Source organism: Glycine max, chromosome 3 (assembly GCF_000004515.6).
Source record: "Glycine max cultivar Williams 82 chromosome 3, Glycine_max_v4.0, whole genome shotgun sequence".
Taxonomy (NCBI): Eukaryota; Viridiplantae; Streptophyta; class Magnoliopsida; order Fabales; family Fabaceae; genus Glycine; species Glycine max.
This window is the reverse complement of record NC_016090.4, coordinates 33,437,304-33,460,562: the sequence shown is the minus strand read 5'-3', so window position 1 is coordinate 33,460,562 and position 23,259 is coordinate 33,437,304. Positions and strand designations below refer to the sequence as shown.

At 31.3% G+C, this 23,259-nt stretch overlaps 1 pseudogene; it reads left to right on the top strand.

Annotated features, from left to right (window-relative positions):
* Positions 1-14,729: 14,729 nt before the first annotated feature.
* LOC106798077 (UPF0481 protein At3g47200-like) lies at positions 14,730-17,680 on the top strand (annotated as a pseudogene).
* Positions 17,681-23,259: the final 5,579 nt, after the last annotated feature.

Below are 23,259 nucleotides of genomic sequence, written 5' to 3'. Positions count from 1 at the left end.
TCCTGCAAAATTCACGACTCGCTTGGCATGTGTTTGCGCGCTTAGCCCAATTTGAGATATTACAAAACAAAGACATTTTTAGGCTTAGCGCGACATGCTGGCTTAGCCAGTTGCCCATGCGTGCTAAGCGCACACATGTCTGCTGAGTGCATAGCATAATTAGATAGCAAACAACAACAAAAAACATTTGTACTCAAATTAACTAACGCAAATATTCACAAAGTCATAGGCATAACCAAAATCAACCTAACATCAACACATCAACAAACATCGACACATAAACCAACTAACACAATTATTAAATAACTCATAGAGAAAGAGAAGAAAAGGGTAGAAATCTTGGGTTGCCTCCCAGTAAGCGCTTCTTTAACATCACTAGCTTGAAGGCCAAATGCGTTCAAGGTGGCAGGAAGGTCCCATAGAACACATTTTCCTTGCATTTTTGCTTATTAGCTAGAGACTCCATGAAAATCATGTATCCCTAAAATGCCTTCCATATCATTGCAAGGGAAGTGTTGGTGATCAAGGAGAAAATGGCACTTTAAGATTTATCACATTCTTCATGCCTTTCTTCCTTGCCAATCAATTGGTGAGGAGGGATATTGACTTGGAGAATACTTTCTTGTTGAATTTCTACTTGTGAGAACTTCTCCCATTGTTTTGCTTTCTCCTCATTTTTTTTCTTCATCTTTTTCTCTTGAATCATGCTCTTCTACAAGGCTTTCCTCATGAGCTTCAACCTCTACAAAGTTTTAGCCACTTCTTCCGCTAGCTTACCAACTTCAATTTCTAGACTTTTAAATGCCCGTTGAGTAGATTCAGTTGTTTCCTTGAATTGCATTAACAAATTATCCATATTAGAACTTCTTTCTTCTTCATATTGATTGTAGGGTTGTAACTCTTTCTCCCACTGATAATTTTCCATGGAGTAGCTCGCGCCAACACAAATGTCCTCGTTTTGCATTGAGTTTTGATTGGTTGTAGAGCTAGCGTGGTATGCCGTGAATTCCGCGAACACACTCTCAAGATTAAGAGTTCTTTCTTCTTCATATTGATTGTAAGGGTGTAACTCCTGTTTCCACCAAGAATTTTTTAGGGAATAGAGATAACCGTTGTCATTGCAATGCTCTCCTCCACAAAAATCACAATTTACCGGTGGTGGATGATTGGCCCTTGATCGTGTGCTATCAAGATACTGAGTTCACCTCTTAAAAAGATCTTCCATCTTTAAAATGTCTCCCATGGATCAAGTTCTTTGGAGGTTCAACCCTGTAAGCATAGACTCACAAGAAATTTTTTTTTTTTAAAAAATAAAAAATAAAAATTTAAAAGATAAAACTAATTGCTTTAAAATTGGAATATGCAACAACCAAGTACAAAAAACAAAGTCCCCAACAACGGCGCCAAAAACTTGTTAACCGATTGGCAAGTGCACCAATTTGTCCAAGTAGTAATTTAAAACGGTAAGACCAAGTGTCGAGTCCATAGCGACTTTGATTGTACTCAGAGTTTGTATATGTCCAATTTTAAGCAATCAATGAACTAAATTTAATATTAGAAAAATAAGGATATGGAATATAAAATTTGACATAAATGAAGATACTTAAGCAGAGCACATTAAAGAGATAGAATACAAACACTCAGGGGGTGAGTTGTTGGTTGAAGTAGAATTACGGAGCATGTTGAGACTCAGCCTACCAAAACTACTCTTGATGCAACATTAAGGGTTTTTCACTATTTAACTTTATTTCGATTATTACCTTCATCCACTAACATACCCTAACCATGATCCCTCATGTGAAAGAGCCTAAGTTACCTAATTTCACTCTAATCCCTTAAAAGCTATATCAAATAATTTGCTTTAAGAATAAAGATGCATAAATAAGGCAAAATAATACCACTGACATGGATTACCTAGATGCTCTTTTCAAGTTCTTAGGAGATAAACATTTTCCAATGCATAAACCCTATAACACTACATAAGCATAAATGATCAAGCCATAAACATGATATTAAGCACAGAAAAGAGACAATAATATCAAAATAACATTAAAGAGATATTTAGAGTCATTACATCAAGAGTGTTTGGTTGTTGAGCTCCCAACAATTAGGCATGGCAACAAGGCGGGTCGAGGTCGGGTTTTGCTTACCCGACTCCCCATTTCTCTCCCCGCCCCCGCTCCCAAAACCCAACGGGGGTGTATATTTACCCCATCCCCGTCCCCGACGGGGTCGGCTTTTCCCCGCCCCGCCCCCGACATATTTATAAAATTTTATTAAAAAAATATAATTTTTCATAAAATGAAAAATATAATTTTAAATAACAACTATAACATATTTTTAGATTGTACATGACAACATAAAATCCAATCCAACAATAGCATAAAATTCAATCTAATAGTTTCATGTTTTAATGTGTTATATATATGTAATGATATTTTTTTAAAATTAATTATTAGTGGGGCGGGTTTGGGGCGGGTATTAATAATCTCATCCCCGACCCCGAACCTGACTTTGCCTATCGGGGAAAACCCGACTCCAATCCCAGTCAACTCGGGTTTTCCTTGTCAAAATCGGGGCGGGCCCCATGAATTTGGACCTTGTTGCCATGCCTACCAACAATGGGTGATTTAGCCTCTCATTGTCATAAGAGGTTTACTAATACGAAAAGAAAACAATAGGTGTGGAAGAAAATGGAGGAAAGGTTCCCCAAGTGAATGGGTTCTCCCTCTTCTCTTGTGCCCTAACTTCTTATTTTGGTCCCCTAAAAGAACTCCCTGATTTTTCCCTTCTTTTTCCTTTAAAACACAACACAATCATGTTTTTTGACATTGACCGTGCGCTAAGCCGCAAGGTGCAGGCTAAGGCGCAAATGCGCACTAAGCCGCCAGATTCGGGCTATGCCTAGCCTCCAAGTTGGCTCCTCGCGCTGAGCGGTTGTTGACGTGCTGAGCGTGCTGCTCCTGTGACGCCCTCTACCCCACACATATATGTACTAATAATAAAAGAAATAAGAAATCATAATTAATTAAAAGTTCTTAAAAAACATTTAAATAAAATATTTTCAAAAGGGTAAAAGACTCACATTCACTTCATTATTACTTGATAAACTTGTTAGAAACATTTTTTTTTGCTCAAAACATCATGTAATTAAACAAAACTCATGCCCCAATGTCACATCCTATCAGAGCATTGTGTCCTGACGTTCTTCAGCACGAGGTTCCTTAAAGCAATTCACTTAGTCATTTGCTTCCACGAACACAAAGTTCGAGATCATTACAGGATCCAAACACGAACAACACACGAGAAGTGAGTTATCACATTCCTAACTAATGAAGAGAAACAAGACAACATGTTGATATAAATATCATATAAACAAAATAAAACTTACTTAAACATAGCTCATGTCATTTCATCACTTTGTCGCCCAACATCACATCACAACACAATACGCCTCATTCATTTTTACAACATTCACGTACTCAAGGATCAAAACGCAATATCATCAAGTCAATCAATATCGATCAATACACAAGCATTATGCAACATAGCTCACATCATTTCACCACTTTGTCGCCCAACATCACATCACAACACAACACGTCTCATTTATTTTCACAACATTCACTTACTCAAGAATCAAAACACAATATCACCAAGTCAATCAATATCAATAAATGCATAAGCATTATGCAACATAGCTCACATCATTTCACCACTTTGTCGCCCAACATCACATCACAACACAACACATCTCATTCATTTTCACAACATTCACGTACTCAAGGATCAAAACACAATATCACCAAGTCAATCAATATCGATCAATACACAAGTGTTATGCAACACATACACTAAGACTCAATCCTATATGCAATGTGGTACCACGTCAGTGAAATACCTCGTTGGGTGCCTAGGAGTACATGACAAGACAAACCACACACTAGTAAGTCAAGTCACTTTCACTAGGTAAAATCATAGGGAGACCAGTCAGGGTGACGTTGTTTTGCGAGAATTCTCCAACCATGTGGCATCGGCACAAGCTTAAAGGAGCACTCAAACCGAGTGTATTTACCCCCAAGGCCTACACTCTGAAGGGTCCTTCAGGGCCTCTCCCTCCTGATTCAGCTCCAACCCAGAAAATATTTTAGTACATAGACTCTATCTATGAATTGTACAAAACACACGACTCCTCAATTGTTCACAAAATAGTTTTATCTTGCCGCGCTTGTGATTAAACTCGTCAGGTCCCCACAGTGGTTCTCATCACAATACGCGTCGTCCTTAAAGGGTTTTAGCATTAACTCTTCTATAGTCGTGTGATTGTACAATTCATAGCTCACAACTCAATGCCCACAACATCTCAATGCACATATATATTACGAGTTAATACAAACTCAATTTATCACATATATTCAGTCTCAATCACAATGGTATAATCCCATAGTAGCATGTTACCACACCTCATGAATCATATACACTTTACCTATGAACTATGCAATACACACAGCTACTCAATTGTTTTCAAAATCATTTTAACTTGTCACGCTTGTAATTAAACTTGTCGGATTCTCACAGTGGATCTCATCACAATACTCGTCACCCTTAAAGGATCTTATAATTGTGTGATTACACAATTCATAGCTCACAACTCAATACGCACATCTTAATACACATGTATTTCACCTTTCATCACAAGTTCAATTTATCACATACTCACGATTTGAATCACAATTTCATAATCTCAATATAAAAATTTATACAAAAGGTTTATCACAACATGGGAAGTAAAATCCCTCAAATAATTTCGCACAATTATATCAAAATCAATTAATCAAAATCATAGGTATGAAAAACGAAAACACCAAGAGAACTCAATTTTATCAACCAATTCACATTAGGACATCAATATTGTATTAATAATCATAAAGGAAAAATTCAGCAAACATCCCAAAATAAACCCAATTTAATTCTCTAAGGATCCCTACACATGTTCATTCTAACCCCAATTGCGATAAACTCATTCCTTACCTCTAAGCGGACTCATATGTGTATTGTTACAGCGATAGCAACATCTCTAGTGGTTTCCTGAGATTCCTCAAGCTTTTCCTCTGATTGCTCTTATAGGGTTTCCAAGCATTAGAGAGAAGGAGAAGAGGTTGAAGTCTTCATTCCACTATCTACGTGCGATGAGTATTTCTCCCTACAGAGACATTATTGTGCAAATCTCAACGGTTAAGATGTGAAGAATCAAGTCTCGAACCACATATCAAAATTTCACGACAATCCAACGGTTAAAAAATCTAGGATCGTAGTTTTACTGAGACAATTTTGAGTTTCTGTGAGAAAAGAAAAAGCTATGATGCAATGAGTATTTCTCTCAACTACAACATGTTTTTTAAATTCCCAATGGCGAGAATGTTAGGAAATGAGTTTTGAACTTGGTGCTCAAATTTCACGATGATCCAATGGTGAATGAGTCTGAGAGCGTCATTTTTCTGAGACAGGTTTGGTGGTATGCGAGAAAAAATAGGATTTTGGGAGAAGGGAAAACGAAATTGAGAGGAAGAGGAGGCATAGAGTGTATCGTTAGTATGAAAACTCACCTAAGATGCCTTTATTTATAGTTAGGCTACTCACAACTTATTATTTACTCTATTTTTTTGTTTATTATTTTATAAACAAATACTCTATTTTATTTCCTATCAAATGAATAAATCAAATATATTTCCTTCTTTTTTCCTTAAACCATTATTTTAATTAATAACATTATTTCTCCTTATTTATTTTATTCTAAAAATCTCAACATTTTTCTAAAAATATATTTTTTAACTAAAAAAACCTTATTAATTTATTTACGAAAAATAGGATGTTACAGCTCCCGTTCTTCAACCCTCTTCCAGACCTCCTACTGTGTAATTCTACAAAAAATACACTCTAAAACACTGTAAATTAGCTAACTTTAGCATCTATTGGACAAAAACTCAAAAGAAGCTAAATTCCTAATATTCTAACACAAAAGAAGCAATAAAAGAGAGGAAAATTATATAATTGGTATGTGATTTAAATATTCAAATTATGTAAGCATATCAATTATCAGGCCACAACTAACAATTGTTGCGTCAAGGCGTGGCAATCGTGAGACTTTAAGCTTACCAAATTAAGATCTTTCAACTGCACAAGGCTCTTAATATTTGAAGAGTATCCTTGTGGGACTTTGACACGGCGTAAACACTGACAAAAACTCATCTTCTCCTTTCCTGACAAAGTATGACAAGCTAGAGGCAAGTATATTTTTTACCATCAGACATTAGATGTAACTGCACTCGTATACCCATCTCTGCTAGATCTTGACGAGTATTCAAACCATCTTTCATCTTGCCTTGAATGTTAAGGAGCATCCCAATGACACTATCACATACATTTTTCTCTACATGCATAACATCAATGCAATGTCTAACATCTAGATCAGACCAGTAAGGAAGATCAAACAAAATTGACCTTTTTTTTTCCATATGCAAGTCTTATTTTTTTCCTTCTTTTGGGTCTTTCCAAATATTGAATTCAGGTCTTGAACCCGTTGAAAGACCTGGTCACCAGTTAACAGTATCGACGCACTTTCATGCTCTTGACTTCCATTAAATGCTTTTTTCAATCGCTAGTAAGGGTGATGAGGTTTCAGAAACCGTTGATGCCTAGTGTATATTGTTTTTTTTACTATGTTTCAGTTGTATGTAGCTTATGTGTTCTTCACAGATGAGGCATGCACGATGGCCCTTAACATTGTACCCGCTCAAATTCCCATATGCTGGAAATTCATTAATGGTACAAAAAAGCATTGCACGCAAATGAAAAGTCTCATTTCAAAACCCATCAAACACTAAAATCCCCTCGTCCCACAACTTTTTCAAGTCTTCAATCAAGGGACTGAGATAAACATCGATGTCATTTCCTGGCTGTCTTATGCCCAATATCATCATAGACAACATCATGTATTTTCGCTTCATGCACAACCAAGGAAGCAAATTGTAAATTACTAGCAAAACTGGTCATGAACTGTGTTGAGTGCTTAAACTGCCATATGGATTCATTCCATCAATGACTAGTCCAAGCCTAAGATTTCTTGCCTCTTTGCCGAAATCTGGATACAAACGATCAATCTTCTTCCACTGGGAGGAATTAGCCAGATGATGGAGCATTCCATCGCAGTTTCTCCTATTTGCAAGCCATGTAAGGTCTTTTGCATCGTCTCCATTAGCAAACATACTCTTAAACCTTGGAATGATGGGAAGATACCACAACACTTTCGTTAGGGGGCCCTTCTTTGAGTTTTCGTCACTACTACACTCGTCATCATCCTTCACTTTGTACCATGATACCCCACACCTAGGGCATTTGTGCATTTCTTGAAACTCATGTCTGTACAGTGTACAATCATTAGGGCAAGCATAAATCTTTTGATACTTCATACCCATCAGACATGGTATCTTCTTGGCCGGATAGTAACTTTTTGGCAACCTGTTTTTCTCTGAAAGCATATTATGCATTACTTGAAGCATTGAACTAAAGCTTTTGTCACTCCACCCATATCTGGCCTTCACATTAACTAGACTTAACACTACTGACAACAACATCAAGAAATTCTTGCACCCCGGATATAAAGGCTTCTTTGAATCAGTTTGCAATGTATCATACATAAGGGCATGTGCTTGCTGAAAAGACTCTTGTCCAAGGTCACCAATCATATCCTCTAAGCGATCTCCCATTTCTGCATCAAACGATTCAGATTAGGACCCACTCTGCATGTCTGTCAATTCACCATACCATATCCACATGGTATAATTCTTCTTAATCCCATCACATAACAGATGCTCTCGTCTGTCGTCCAGTATTTGTCTTCTCCTGTTCAAACAATTTATACAAGGACACAAATATTTTTCGTCCTCATCCGGTCAACTTCTTTTAGAAGTAAATTGCAAGAACTCTTCCATGCCTTCCTTATATGCAGGGCTCATGTGACTTTCGTTCATCCAACTTCGATCCATCTAAATAATAACTCCTTGATACTCACAAAGTTATTCGATGCATGAAAATCTCACTTTTTTTATTAAAGTTGTGGCCCTATCCCATTCAAGAAGACATATTTTTATGGTAGATGCAAATGTCAAGGTTAAGTCTCTTTTGTTAAATTTGACAAAATTTCGGCAGCATTTTGCATTGATCTCCAAGTACACGACATGAAAGCGATGAGATTAATTTCCTGACAATCAAGTATGCACTCAAAGAACAACTAGAAATGCATTGTACCGAAATTTCATCAAATTCAACAAAATAATCTTAACCTTAACGCATGAATCTACCATAAAAAATGACTCTTCCCAAACTGTCCAAACGGACAATTCAAGATTCAATACAATGATTAATACAAACTGTCTGCAAGAATCATTGTATTCAATCTCAAACGGGAATCTAAGATTCACTCATGATGAACAAAACTTGTATATAAAGCACTAGTCATTAATCACAGACAACAACATTGAAAAGCATTGGTAACAATAATTAGCATCAAAAGTTTCTAAAAAAACTTTGGTACCTGTGATGATGATCACTATAATCTTCAACAACGAATGTCATGATGATGATGCAAACAAGAACACAAATACTGCCTACAAATTAAATATTTGAATTAGAATTGGAATTGAACGAGCAGTAGAATATGTGATGGCACGTTTAACTTATTTCATGCTATTGCAGAAAAGGAGAAAGTCTCAATCTAATGCACCAAATGAGTGATGGGATGATGAATTTGTGTAGTTAGTGACTGGTTTATTATTGTTCTGCAATCAAATTCTGTTTGCATGCTAACGAATGTTAGTCAATTTGGTTAAAGATGAGTCACTTGTGGGCAAACTGGGAGCCACTTGTTGTGTTACTATTTGACAACCCCTTGTTGTGTTTGTGCATGGTGGGGTTCCCCATAATAAAAAGGTCAAAAAGAAAGAATGCAATACACAATAGTTAGCAAAGGGGATTTTGAGGATGAAGATGAGGAAACAAAAGAGCTCAAGTACCCTAGAATTTTATATACACAACTTATTGAGGCCACAAGAAGCTTTAGTGCTTCAAGCCTAGTTAGTTCGGATCAATTTGGACAGGTTTACAAAGCAGTTCTCTCAAATAACATAAGAATAGCAATGAAGGTGTTAGACACAACAACAACTGGTGAGTTTTGAAATCACTAAACCTCAACATGGATTGTAAATATTTTACAATATTTTAAGTTTCATTCACTTCCATTCTTGAAATCACTAAACCTCAACATTTTACATTTGTTTCTTCTGTCCCCAATCAGAATCTACTCCTTTCATGTTTTGAAAAAAAAATTATGAACTTATGATACTTCTTTGGGGCTTCATTCCTTAGAAATATTGACTATTGTATATGAAGTATAAAGGTACATGATGCTCCCATCGTCTAGGCTGCTTCTGCAACTAAAACCTATAGTAAGTATGGGAGAATTGTATTTTCATATATTACTAAACGTTACAATGTGTTGTTCCATGGCAAAAAATGGTCTCTATGATTTTCTACAATGTTAAGACTAAAGAAGTGCAAAAAAATTATATTTGTCTTCTATACACTTCCACCTGTCTTATATTCAGAATTTACAATTTTTTTGGTTTTGCAGAAGAGGAAACTTCTCATTTCAGTTGTTTTCACCCACATAACAGTATAAAACCCAATTGGTATTATTGTACAATTATACTACAGCAGGAAGAATGTTATGCAAATGATAAGGCCAACATACTATGTCATTGAAATTGCTTAGCTTCTTTTCTATATCAGATATGCATCAAAGGCAGTAGAAACTCAAAGTCATTGCATGACTGTTTGGAACATTCAAAGGGTTTTAAAGACATTAATTAAGTACCCTAATTAAAACAACATTTTGATCACTACAAAATGCAAAACATGGAAAATAACAAACAAGTAATCAAATTTTTTAAAAAAAGGCTAGTATGTCTAAATGCTAACAATGCCTGATTCGTGATCCAAGTCGAGATCTGACTATCAATACATAGTGAATGAAACAAACAATACACAATAATACAAACAAACCTTGGTCTTTATACTTGGAGTTGTTCAAGCCGTTGTGTCAATCCCAAACATATATTATAAATATTCTTAACGTTTAAGACATTAGAAGTGAGAGTAGTTATTGAAAACAATAGAAAAGATGAAAATATCAAAGCTTTAAATTCATTAGAAGGCACAACCAGGGAAAAAAGAAGAAGTAACAAACACAACATGACATGGGTTTTGAGAAGCAACATTGACATTCACAAGGACTTTTCCCTTGTAAAAGGAGAAAAGCCCAGCCATCGGCCACTCCGTCGCCATGGCAGTTGGTAAAATCTCATCCATGCGATCGAGGTGAGCCAAACCCAGAGTCGCGAAAAGCTGCAGAGAACACAGAGTCGCGAAAAATAAGGTTGTAGATAAATACCTGGGTACGGTGGCGAGGTGTCATGCCCGGTGGCGATAAGGTTGCAGAGAGGGATAGACTCACGAAGACAAAGCTTAGACGAAGAAGAAGAGAGCGTGAGGAAAATAGGACTCGTGTTCTAATATTTTTAAATGTAGGTTCAACATCGGTTTTCAATAAATAAATAAAAATGATGTTAACTAGATGATGTTAACGTTAGCATCGATTTTCTAGAAGAAAACGATGTTAACTTATATCGATTTTCTGAAAGTTGATGTTAACGTATACACATTTTTTATAATTATGTCACCGCATTTATGTTAACATCGGTTTTATCAAAAACCGATGTTAAATCTATATTTTCTAGTAGTATGGTAACATTAATTTGTTATATTTTATTACAAACCAATGGTGAAGATAAGTTTCGTACAAAGGTACAAAATTCCCATCTTCATCAACTAGTTCATCATCAAAACTCTTGACCTCAATATGACCTTTTTGGAAACTCAATATCGTAAATTGCCTTTGATGCCCTGTTTCCTAATCCCAATTGAAAACTTTTAGACACAAAACTAGTCGATTTGATATGATTTTCAGACTCTAGGCAAATTAAGTATGTTGTGCAATAGATAACCACTATTAATATTGATAATGAAAGTATCATTACTTTAGAGATAATGTTCATATTAACCAGTACATAAATCATTAGGTATTAAGTAATTAATAATGAAAAATATTTGCAATGTCATTCTTTTTGGTAATCTTGTAGATAATTCAAACAAATGCTTTAAAATAGGCAAACTAAAGTAAGAATGAAATAAAAAGACAAAGTATTGAAACATCGGCGATAAAAATTGCATACCATAAAAGAAAAACTTGAAGGGATGACCATGACGAAGATTGGGTTTTCGATACACTATATAATTGTTGAAATTTTAAGAAGTAAATTTATGTGTACGCAAAGCTATTGCTTTTATATACAGTAGATGGTTCAATAACTATATCTACCATAGCTAAATGCCAAATCAATACATAATTGTTGATTGCCTCTTTTTGTTGGATATGCAATATATTTTTGAATTTACAGAATAATGGTTTAAAGAAAATTTGATAAGCATTGACCAAGTTGTGTAACTATACAAACTATTAGGCAACTCTAATAGCTATTTATAGGTGTAAAAACAACTTGATATAATAGTATATTTGAGAAAACTCGCCTACATAACAATCTTCTTTAAATGGTCAAATTTTTTTGAGTTGTTTTTTCTGTTCTTTATTAATTCTTCATTTCTTAATATGAAAATATGCATATATTTTATTGATATTTTAAACTAAAATACTATTAAAATATATAAATGAAAAACATTATTAAAAAATTTAAAAGGAATAAAATTATTTAATTCAAATAAATTCATAAATAATATAGCTAGTTCAGCTTTAGTCGGAAAAAGAGTAAATTTAGGAAAATAAAATGTAAAAGAAATATTTTATAACATAACTTACAATTATGAAAGATAAGAAAATTATAAAAATTATTTTGAAATGTAATTAATTTAAGAGAGTTAAGATTTGATAATTAAAAAAATGCATATTTTTTTATACATGATAGTATATATTACTCATGGTGTTGGAGGAGGATGTTCTACATTTCAATGTTATTATTTGATTGCATGGACTAACTTTTGTGATTGGACTTTTCCGTTGTTAATGGGAACCGGGGAGGGGGTAAAGGACATTAGTTGGTGTTTACACTATTTTCTTTAGGTTACATTTTTCTTCTTATTGAGGTGGATTGTTTTTCTAAATTCATCTAATCATTTGTACTTAAAATTTCTATCTTGCGGTGTATGAAGATTTTGGCGCATTAAAATCATCTGGTTAATTTAACACATTAGTTGTAGCTTGGCCTTTTCTTAGATAGTCATCGACATTTTATTCATCTTGAGACTTGGTTAATCTGTCTGCCATTAGTACCTTTATATTTACAAATTCAATACAGATGTAATGATTGTTAACATTACATGACCAATGGCAAACAAATCACAAATTCCAGTCAACTGAAACTCAACTCTTGTAAATTTCTAGAATTCTAGATCCGTCTCTAGCCAGACTAACGTGATTATATTTTTCATTTGTCTCATGAAGCCTTAAAATTTTAAAAAATATGCATAGTAATTTAAATTATTAATATGGATCAACCTTTTCAACTTTATCATTGCTGAACTAGCTGTTATGTTAGGATATTTAATTAATTTTACTGTAGATGGCGTTGACGGCTTGATGCTAATCTATATTACAGACGTCATATTTTTGTATAAAGATGAGTGTATTTTAAAGAATAATATTATTAATTAACATTTTTATTATTTTAATGATCCCTAGTAAGGCTTTTTATGCATTAGATAGGTAAGACAATATATTTTGAAGAACCAAAAAATGTGAACAAAAATATAATCAATACTGGTAAAACTTAAATAGAAGAATTTGTTAACTAATGGCTCGTTAATATTTTGATAATCGAAGTACATTTTTATTATTTCAACTTAGGAATCTAGCAATTTTTCATGTTTTCGTTGATGCTGATCCATTAGAGAGATGAGTCATAATTTATAGGAATCCTTGCATGACCTGAATATCTGCTTCCACTAGCTAGAAATTGTCGTATTGTTATTGTCCCTTTTCACCTTTCTTTATTTTAATTTCCCTTTTTCTCCATTTCTCTCCCCTCTTTTATCACATTTGGATATCTCATCCTGCCTTTATTATTATTTGGATGGAAGGGCCTAAGCCCCAACAAAAGCAATCATGCACTAATCTCTAGAGGACCATGTAAATTAAAAATAAAAAGTGCCAGGACCGAAAGATCATAGTTCTGCCTCAACACCGAAAATCACAAATGCTGTTTTGCCAAAGGATGAGAAAGCTCAATTCCAACTCATAACAAAGCCTTCTTAATGGAGTCACTTTTGCTCCCATCAGATAGAGTTTAGTGTGTCTGCCGAATGGTTTAGCATATGTCCTGATTTCTTACTAGAGGCCCTTGTTGATATTTTTATTATGTTGTAAGGAACATATATAATCGATTGACTGCTCAAATAAAAAGTTTTTAACTCTATAAAATATAGTGTAAATCTTATACATGGACATTTAACTTTATTCACATTCACATGATACAATTATTGTCTCCTATGTGTTTTTCTTATTCTGACGATAATATTGATATAAAGTAATTTTTATTAAAAATGGTGACTAATTTTTATCGACAATCATAAATACACATAAGATATATATTCTTTTTCTGACATGATTTATTTTATACCTAAGGATTAATTAAGATTCAAATTATGTATCACTTAATTAAGAAAATAAATCGTTACTATTATCATCGTGGTTGGTTATCATATATGCACTTGATGTAGTATCTATTGATATGCATGATAATATAATTAAGATTGTATAATATATTTGTCGCCCTAGCTAGTATGACTATATTTATAGGTATTGTTGTTGTATATTTTGTGCGTTGTTTGGAACGTTTATATTTATGTTCAGATGCTTATCAATTTTGTGTTTGTATTTTATTGTTTCGATTGGTGATATATATTGAAAAGATATGTTTTCATGTCATCTTTTAATTGGTAGAAAAAATTTAAAACAAAAATTTAGTGTAACAAATTTTTTTATTAAAGACTCAAAATAAAAATTGTTCATTTATCAAAAACCTAAAACATATTTAAAATTTTAAAAAATATTATAAGTTGTGTAAAACAAAGAGTAGTATAAATATACATAATTTCACGGTGAAAAAATATTTTGGTTTTAAAAAATTAAGGGGACTAATACAAAAAATTGAATAAATTATATGGATCATAAATATATTTATACCATTAATTAAATAGCATGGCATAATAGCTGTCTACTCATAAATGATTTCCATTGGCATGAACTATGAAGTCTAGCTTTCGTCAGTCAAAATGAACTCCACTTGGAAAAATAATTGCAGGGTACAGTTCAGTCTTTCACCGTCAACTTTTTTTCTAAATAAATTATGTTTTCTTATTAATTTTTTATTGAAATAAGAAATATTTATGAATGGCATAGATTGCAGATGAAAAAAACTGTAGAATATAATAATCCGTCATTCCATAAATTTGGACAACATAAAAACAGAGACATGGAGTAAGGTAACTTCTATTAAAGAGAAACCTTAAACTCTCCAATTTCTCCCGACCAGCAGGTTCAGAACTGCGTCCATTCTTATTTTGTTTCCAACTTCTTTTTTTCTTCTTTTATCTTTTTGGTATTTTAATCATAGTGTCCACTTCTTGCTCTTTGGTGATTTATTGTATGTTTTGTTTTTGCAAGTTCTCTAAGAAACATAATTGATTTGCTATATATTTGTTGGGACACACTATTCACTTCTGTCAGAAAATGCTTTAATTTTCAAAAATAAATTTCTCAGTAAGTCCTGTAAATGCAAGTGGTACTAGGCCATTTGGGAAACTGATACTTGTTTTCAGAATGTTTGGCAACCGATTTCCCTTGAGATATATGTTGGTAGAGTGAAGGTGTAAAAAGCTGAAAATGTTGCACAGGATAAAGGAAAGTCAGGTTTATGATTTTAAGTTTTGTAGCTAGAATTAACCAAACTACAGCAAATCTGTTTCTTTGATAAATAAAGCATTGCTACAAGACTACAGCATATTTTTCTTTCTTTTCATGCGTTTTATAATATAACAAGTTAGTATTGCTGTTAAAAAACCCTAAGGGATTCTTGTTATAGTGGTTTGGATTAATTAAAAAAAAAAACTAGATTCAAATTGGACTTTGAAAATGAGATTCAAACCTTGTGAAAACCTTTTGTTTTCCAGATTTTAATAAGGATTTTTAGATTAAGTCTAGATTGGACTAAAAAATAAGTCTTCGAGAACTTTTTAGATGCGTGGAATTTTTTAGAGGAATCGTATCACAAAATTTGGAATGGAAATCAAATGCAAACAAAATATCACCTGTTAGTGTTTTGTGTTGTTTTTTTTTTCTGAATGAAAAAAATGCAAACAAAACATTAATGAATTTTATGATGCTTGTACATGTTAAACGTAGTGCTGCCTTTTTTTTATTCATAAACACGGTATGCACATTGTGCGGTCACGGGAAAAACTATCAATACTAATCATTAACATTTGTAGATAAAAATAAAGACTACAATAGTTTGTTTCTTAATTGAATCGCTAATGAAAGAAGTGATTGTTTGCTGAATCAAAGGAAGTTGAATTTGAAGTTGGGTTGCTTAACAATGCCACATGCTACCGAGAATATCTTCCTCTTTCTGAAGAAATGACTAAGATGGTGAAACATGTGATCCACATTTAAGTCCTAGAAGCGCCAAGTTTGTCTAAGCACACCATCTACAAGGCTCCTAAGAATCTCCGAAAGGTGAAGGAGGATGCCTATACTCCTCAGTGCATCTCAATAGGCCCAATTCACCTCGGAAAACAAGAACTAGAGAAAATGCAAGAGTACAAGGTAACATACTTTTTTTTTCTTCTGAAAGTGCGTCTCAAACGTGCAAACCATGAATGCTTACAAACACTACCATGAGACTGAAATGGAAAAAATTCGGCAATGCTACGCAGAGAAGTTCCCTGACATTGCCAAAGAGAGATTTGTGGACATGATGTTGTTGGATGTTGTTTTCATCATGGGCTTTTCTTCAGAAACTACCTGTTGAAATCGATCATTTTCAAGCACGAGCGAGGTGTGAACCAAACCGAATCCTTTCGAGAGAGGAACAGCGAAGATATGATCTTGATACATCCATGGCTCAGCAGAAGCATCACCAAGGACTTGATCCTTCTAGAGGATCAAATACCCTTCTTTGTGCTTGAGAAACTCTACGATGATGTTGTCCCTGATTACATGAAGATGGAAAAACAAACTGCAGGGTTTGTTGATCTTGCCATCAAGTACTTTGCATTCTATAATACCCAGATGTTTTATTCTATTAAATACAAGAAGCAATTTTTCTCTGGTTCACACCGCAGTTCTTCCAAGTCAACAAAACACTTCACTGATTTGATAAGGTTCGATTACCTTCCCGTTGGTATTGCGGTCAAGAGTGGTTATGCTCGTCATGTTCTGAGAACCGCCACAAAGTTGCGGGACTCAGGGGTGAGCTTTGAGAAAGGTGATGTGAGGAGAAGTTTACTAGATATATAACCTTTGAGAAGACGCCAATTCTGAGTTTATTTCTCTGTTTTGGTTACTGTAACCCTTTCAAGGGGTACATGTATGAAAAATGGAGTATAAATAATGTTTCTATTTAATATCAGATTTTGCAAAAATGGGCTAAGCCCAAAACGGAGAAGGGGTGCATGTATTAACAATTTGGGTTTAAACAATAATCTTTTTTGTTTTTTTTTTACATTTTTTTAGGGTTGGGTTGGAACCGAGTTAAGGCGACTTGACCCAACCCGCGATTACGTAACAGGGTTGGAAAATCCTAGTTGCCATGCAGAAAACGGCGCGCCCAATGCGAAAACCACCATGGAAGGTGGCGTGCTACCCCTGGCACCATTGGTGCAAGGTCTAGCGACACAAGACCGCCATGGGACTGGCGGTGACATGACAGCGACAGTGGCAACACTAAGGAAGCACGATGATGCAAACAAAACAAGAAAGAAGGAAAAAAGATGATGGAGGAAATCGCGAAAAACCCAAAACAAATGCAAGAACGAAGAGAAAATTACGATTCAATCCATAGAGACCTCGCCGGTGACCATGGAGCTCACCAACGAGACAAACAATGAGGCTTTGTAGGAGAAGAAGAAAATGTAGGAGAGAAAAAAGAAGAAGAACAAGAGAGGAAGTAGAAGAAGGAAACACGAGATAGTGAGAGAATGAAGGGTCTCTTCTCTAACGGTGTGACCAAATGTTGTGATGTAATCGGTTTGTTTCTCCTTCTTGAGATCCACATTGTTTTGTGATTAAAATTCTAGACTTTCCTTATTTTTCTTTCTTAGGCCGCGCTATCCTCTTGACCTAATGGGCTCTCTTTAAAAGTCCAATATATCACACAATCAATTTTTTTTTTTTACTTTTATTGTTCTTCTTTTTTTCTTTTCTTTTCTTTTGTTATTTTTTTTAATACTTTTCTTTCTCTTTATTTTATTTCTTTTCTTTTTTTTTCTTATCTTTTTTATTTTTTTCGTTTCTTTATTTTTTGTTTTGTTTTCTTTTCTTTTCCTTTTCTTCTCTCTCTTTTTTTTTACGCGTCTTCTTCTCTTTTTTTTTTTTCTTTTAACGTTTTCTTTTTTTCTTTCATTATTATTTTTTTATTGTTGTTTTTTTTTCTTTTACGTTTACTTTCTTCTTTCTTTTTTCATTTTTCTTTTCTTTTATTATTATATTTTTACGGGTCTTACCGCTGTATTAATTAGTGAATAAACAATATGTTAATGATGAATGTAATCTCATCAATGCAACTAATGCAATGAATCCTGAGTTGTTAACTTGTTAGCATTCTACTAGCTAGTATGATAGTTGAACTGAACCATGAACCATCGTGAACTCTTCCCATTAGTTTAATCCTAGTTAAGAGTAGCTAGGAGGACACTTTGTACTTATTGAGAAAAAAAATTGTCGATAGAGAGACACGTGCAAAGTCCAGAGTTGTGTTAGAAATATGAATTTTTGACTAAAATAAGTGATTTTTCTAGCAAAATAATTATGTAAACATGAAAAATTTTGCTCAATAGAATTTAGGACGCACCATCATGATTGGCACCTCCAATTTAAATTTTGTCATTTAGTAGGAGCCCTCAATCCTCTGGCTCCTCTTGTTTTGCTAATGTGTGATGGATACTCAAATCTAATCTCTATCCGAAGAGAGAAAAAGACAAGCATATAATTATATGTATATATATTGATGATATGATATGATAAGCATAGAGAAAAATAAATGATATCAATTGGATGTTGTATGGATCTCCATATATCATTAAAGAAAAAGGTTGGTATACTTTTTGTATGAGAAAATAATAAAAAAAAAATACTATTAAATGAGTACAAGGAGCACCCAAACCCAATTACACCTACTTCATATACTGTTATAAAACAACTTGAGTACTTGACCCAGGCCAGCAAAATCATCCCCACAACCCAAAGCTGAGAAACTACACAAATGCAACCAGCAAAGGCTAGACACCTCATCCCCGATTCCCCTCCAATTATACCAATCACAGTAATTATATCTTTTGTCCCCCGAACTTTGCCTTCCAGCTTACAAAATAAAAGTTTGTCAATAGTGACCTTACTACACTGCCACGAATAGAATGACACAAAAGAAAACATCACTGTATCATGCTATCCAAGTTCATCTTGCTTGAAAAAGGGTATGATAATTTGGATATCCCACAATTTTATAACTTCGTATTAAACAGTCATCATTTTTTACTATTTCTGTTTTTTTTTATCATACACATCATTTTTTTTCTCTTTTATTTTTTTCTCTTACAAGTGTGAAATATATAATAGGGTTTTTATTTTCGTGAATACACTCTTTCTCGTTTTTTCTAGTGTACACCACTTTGCATTTTAATTTACACTCTATACTACTTTGGATTTTATACTTTGATTCACATTACTTTGCAAATGAACGTGGTCAAAGAGATCCGCAAAATTAAATGAATGTGAATACATACTCTCTCTCCTTTTTGTTTTTTTTTTAATTTAAAATATTATAAAATATAAATATTATATTATATATATTTTTTAACTGGTTTTAAAATTACTTATTCATTAAATTAAATTTTATAATTTTGTTTTTTATTTTTTTTAAAGAAAATTATACAAATAAAGAAAAATAAAAAAATTGGATAAAATTAGAGTATAATTTTTTAGTTATATTTAATAATATCATTTTCTTTAAAAAAAATTAAAAATATATATATAATTTAATTTAACAAATAAGTAATTTTAAAATCAATTAAAAAATTATATAACATAATATTTATATTTTACAATATTTTAAATTAAAAAAAGGAAAGAGTGGTTTTTTTTTTCGTAAATACACGTTCTTTCTCTTGCTTTTTCCCGATCTACGTTACATTGCAATTTAATTTCCAATATACACTACTTGGAACTTTCTCTCTCTTTTTTGTTTTTTTTAATTTAAAATATTATAAAATATAAATATTATATAATTTTTTTAAATGGTTTTAAAATTAATTTTTTATTAAATTAAATTTTTTAAATTTTTAAATTTTTTAAAAGAAAATGATATTATTAAATATAATTATTTTTGTTTTATTATTTAATTTACTTAACATATTTTTTAGGTGAATAATTTTATTTAAAATCTGAATTTTCTAATATAATTATTTTTAATAAAATTATATTACTAAATATAATTAGTTTGTTTATGTCATTATATTTAATTAAAAATGAGAAGACTTTTTGTTTAACAACTTATTTATTGAAGAACATTATATTGCATTATCAATAAAATACTTAAACAATTACACATAGCTAAGGAAAAATTTAAGATGGAGATATGTTAGGACAATTGTGTCTGTTATGACCATGTTGCCGGTAAATTTTACATTTTTTCTACTTTCGCGTTCATTTCCTTTTTCCTACATCTCACTAGGAATGCGAGTTCAAACGGAACAAGCCTTTGTCGTCCTCAGGACCCATTGATCTCGTCCATATTCTCGCCACATTGATTGATTCGGGTGACACCAAAAAATAATTTCTAATTAAATATCTTTAAAGATATTTTTAATATATTTTTTTTATCAAAAATAGCTCATATTTAGTAACTATTAGTATCTTTTGAATATTTTAATCTTTTCTTTTCTCATATATGCAAGACATAAATAATAAAAATATCAATTCTTATTATTTAAGCCAAAAATAACTACTAAATAAATATTTTTAAAGAAATTTTTAATATATTTTTATTTAAAGATATTTTCAATAAATATTTTTAAAGATATTTTTAATATAGTAGTTACTATTTTTTGAAATTTTATGTCTATTTATAAGATAGATGTATCAATTATTTTTTTAATGTATTTTTTAGTTTATTTTAATACTACTAACTATTTTTTTTTAATTAACGAACATAACAAAAAAAATATCAACAACACATAAATTTAACTACAAAAGTACATACAAAGTAACTAAAAAATTGTACTCTAATTTTATCTAATTTTTTTATTTTTATTTATCTGTATATTTTTTCTTCAAAAAAATAAAAAAAAATATAAAATTTAATTTAATAAATAATTAATTTTAAAACCAATTAAAAAAATTGTATAATATAATATTTATATTTTATAATATTTTAAATTTAAAAAAAAAACAAAAAAATGAGAGAGAAAGTCCAAATAGTGTATATTGGAAATTAAATTGCAAAGTAGTGTAGATTGAGAAAAAATAGGAGAGAGAAAGTGTATTCACGAAAAAAGAGTGTCTTCACGTTCATTTGAGTTTGAGTTTGCAACTGTCAAATCTCTTTGGACATGTTCATTTGCAAAGTGGTGTGAATCAAAGCGCAAAGTCCAAAGTAGTATAGATTGAGAATTAAATTACAAAGTGGTGTATATCGGAAAAAAAACAAATAGGAGAGAGAGTGTATTTATGAAAAAAAAAAACCTTTGTTTTGTCATATTTGCGTTGTAATTGTATTTTTGAATATGTTTCATTATTTTCGACTATCATCTCAGTTATTACACTTTGAAATTTTATGTCTATTGTATAAGATAGATGTATCAATTATTTTTTTCATTGTGTTTTTTAATTTGTTTTAATACTAATGACTAATTTTCTTATTTTTTCATTAACGAACATAACAAAAAATATCAACCGCACATAAATTTAACTACAAAATTACATACAATGTAACTAAAAAATTGTACTCTGATTTTATCCAATTTTTTATTTTTCTTTTTCTGTATATTTTTCTTTAAAAAAATTTAATAAAAAAACAAAATTATAAAATTTAATTTAATAAATAAATAATTTTAAAACCAATTAAAAAATTATATAATATAATATGTATATTATATAATATTTTAAATTAAAAAAACAAAAAGAGAGAGTGTATTAACGTTCATTTGAGTTTGTAGGTGTCCGATCTCTTTTGTCACATTCATTTGCAAAGTGGTGTAAATCAAAGCACAAAGTCCAAAGTAGTGTAGATTGGGAATTAAATTGCAAAGTGGTGTACATTGGAAAAAAAAAATAAGAGAGAGTGTGTATTCACAAAAAAAAAAAAACCACAAAACTAATGATGATCTGAAATATGTTGTGTGGGATACAATTACACACACTATGACACTTTACAATTGACCTACCATGTCTCCATCTTAAGTTTTTCATTAGGCAAATGTAATTATTTAAGTATTTTATTGATAATGCAATATAATATTCTTCAATAAATAAGTTGATAATCTTATCATTTTTAATTAAATCTAATGACATAAACAAACTAATTATATTTAGTAATATAATTTTATTAAAAATAATTATATTAGAAAATTCAGATTTTAAATAAAAATATTTACCTAAAAAATATGTTAAGTAAATTAAATAATAAAACAAAAATAATTATATTTAATAATATCATTTTCTTTAAAAAATAAAAAGACAAAATTATAAAATTTAATTTAACAAATAAGTAATTTTAAAACCAATTAAAAAAATTATATAATATAATATTTATATTTTATAATATTTTAAATTAGAAAAACAAAAAGGAGAGAAAATGTATCCAGGTTCATTTGAGTTTGTAGCTGTCAGATTTCTTTATCCACATTCATTTGCAAAGTGGTATAAATCAAAACATAAAGTACAAAGTAGTGTAGATTGAAAATTAAATTACAAAGGGATGTACGTTGAAAAAAAAAAAAGAGAATGTGTATTCACGAAAAAAAACCACAAAACTAATGATGATCTGAGATATGTTGTGCAGGATATAATTACACACACTTTATAATTGTTCTAACATATCTTCATCTTAGGTTTTTTATTAGCAAAGTGTAATTGTTTAAGTATTTTATTGATAATGCAATATAATATTTTTCTATAAATAAATTGTTAAACAAAAAGTCTTATCATTTCTAATTAAATCTAATGACATAAACAAACTAATTATATTTAGTAATATAATTTTATTAAAAATAATTATATTAGAAAATTCAGATTTTAAATAAAAATATTCACCTAAAAATTATGTTAAGTAAATTAAATAATAAAACAAAAATAATTATATTTAATAATATAATTTTCTTTAAAAATAGAAAAAATATAAAATTTAATTTAATAATTAAATAATTTTAAAACCAATTAAAAAATTATATAATATAATATTTATATTTTATAATATTTTAAATTAAAAAAAAACAAAAAGGAGAAAGAATATTCACGTTCATTTGAGTTTTGCAGCTGTCAGATCTCGCATGTTTTACGTGAATTACAGCTGAAGTGAATTAAAACACAAATACAAAATAATATAGATTGGTAATTAAATTACAAAGTGATGAATAGAGAGTATATTTATGGGAAAAAAACCAATATAATAGTCATGTGTCCAAATTAAATATTAAATATTATTTTTGTAAAAGATATTATGCACATAATTAATGATTAGTTAAATGAGAGTGTAACAGATATTTCGGTTTTGGCCTAACCAACGGCAATGGGGTTTTAATATTTCGTAGCATTATATTTCATATTAACAGCATACATGCATTTTAATTGTAACTTTC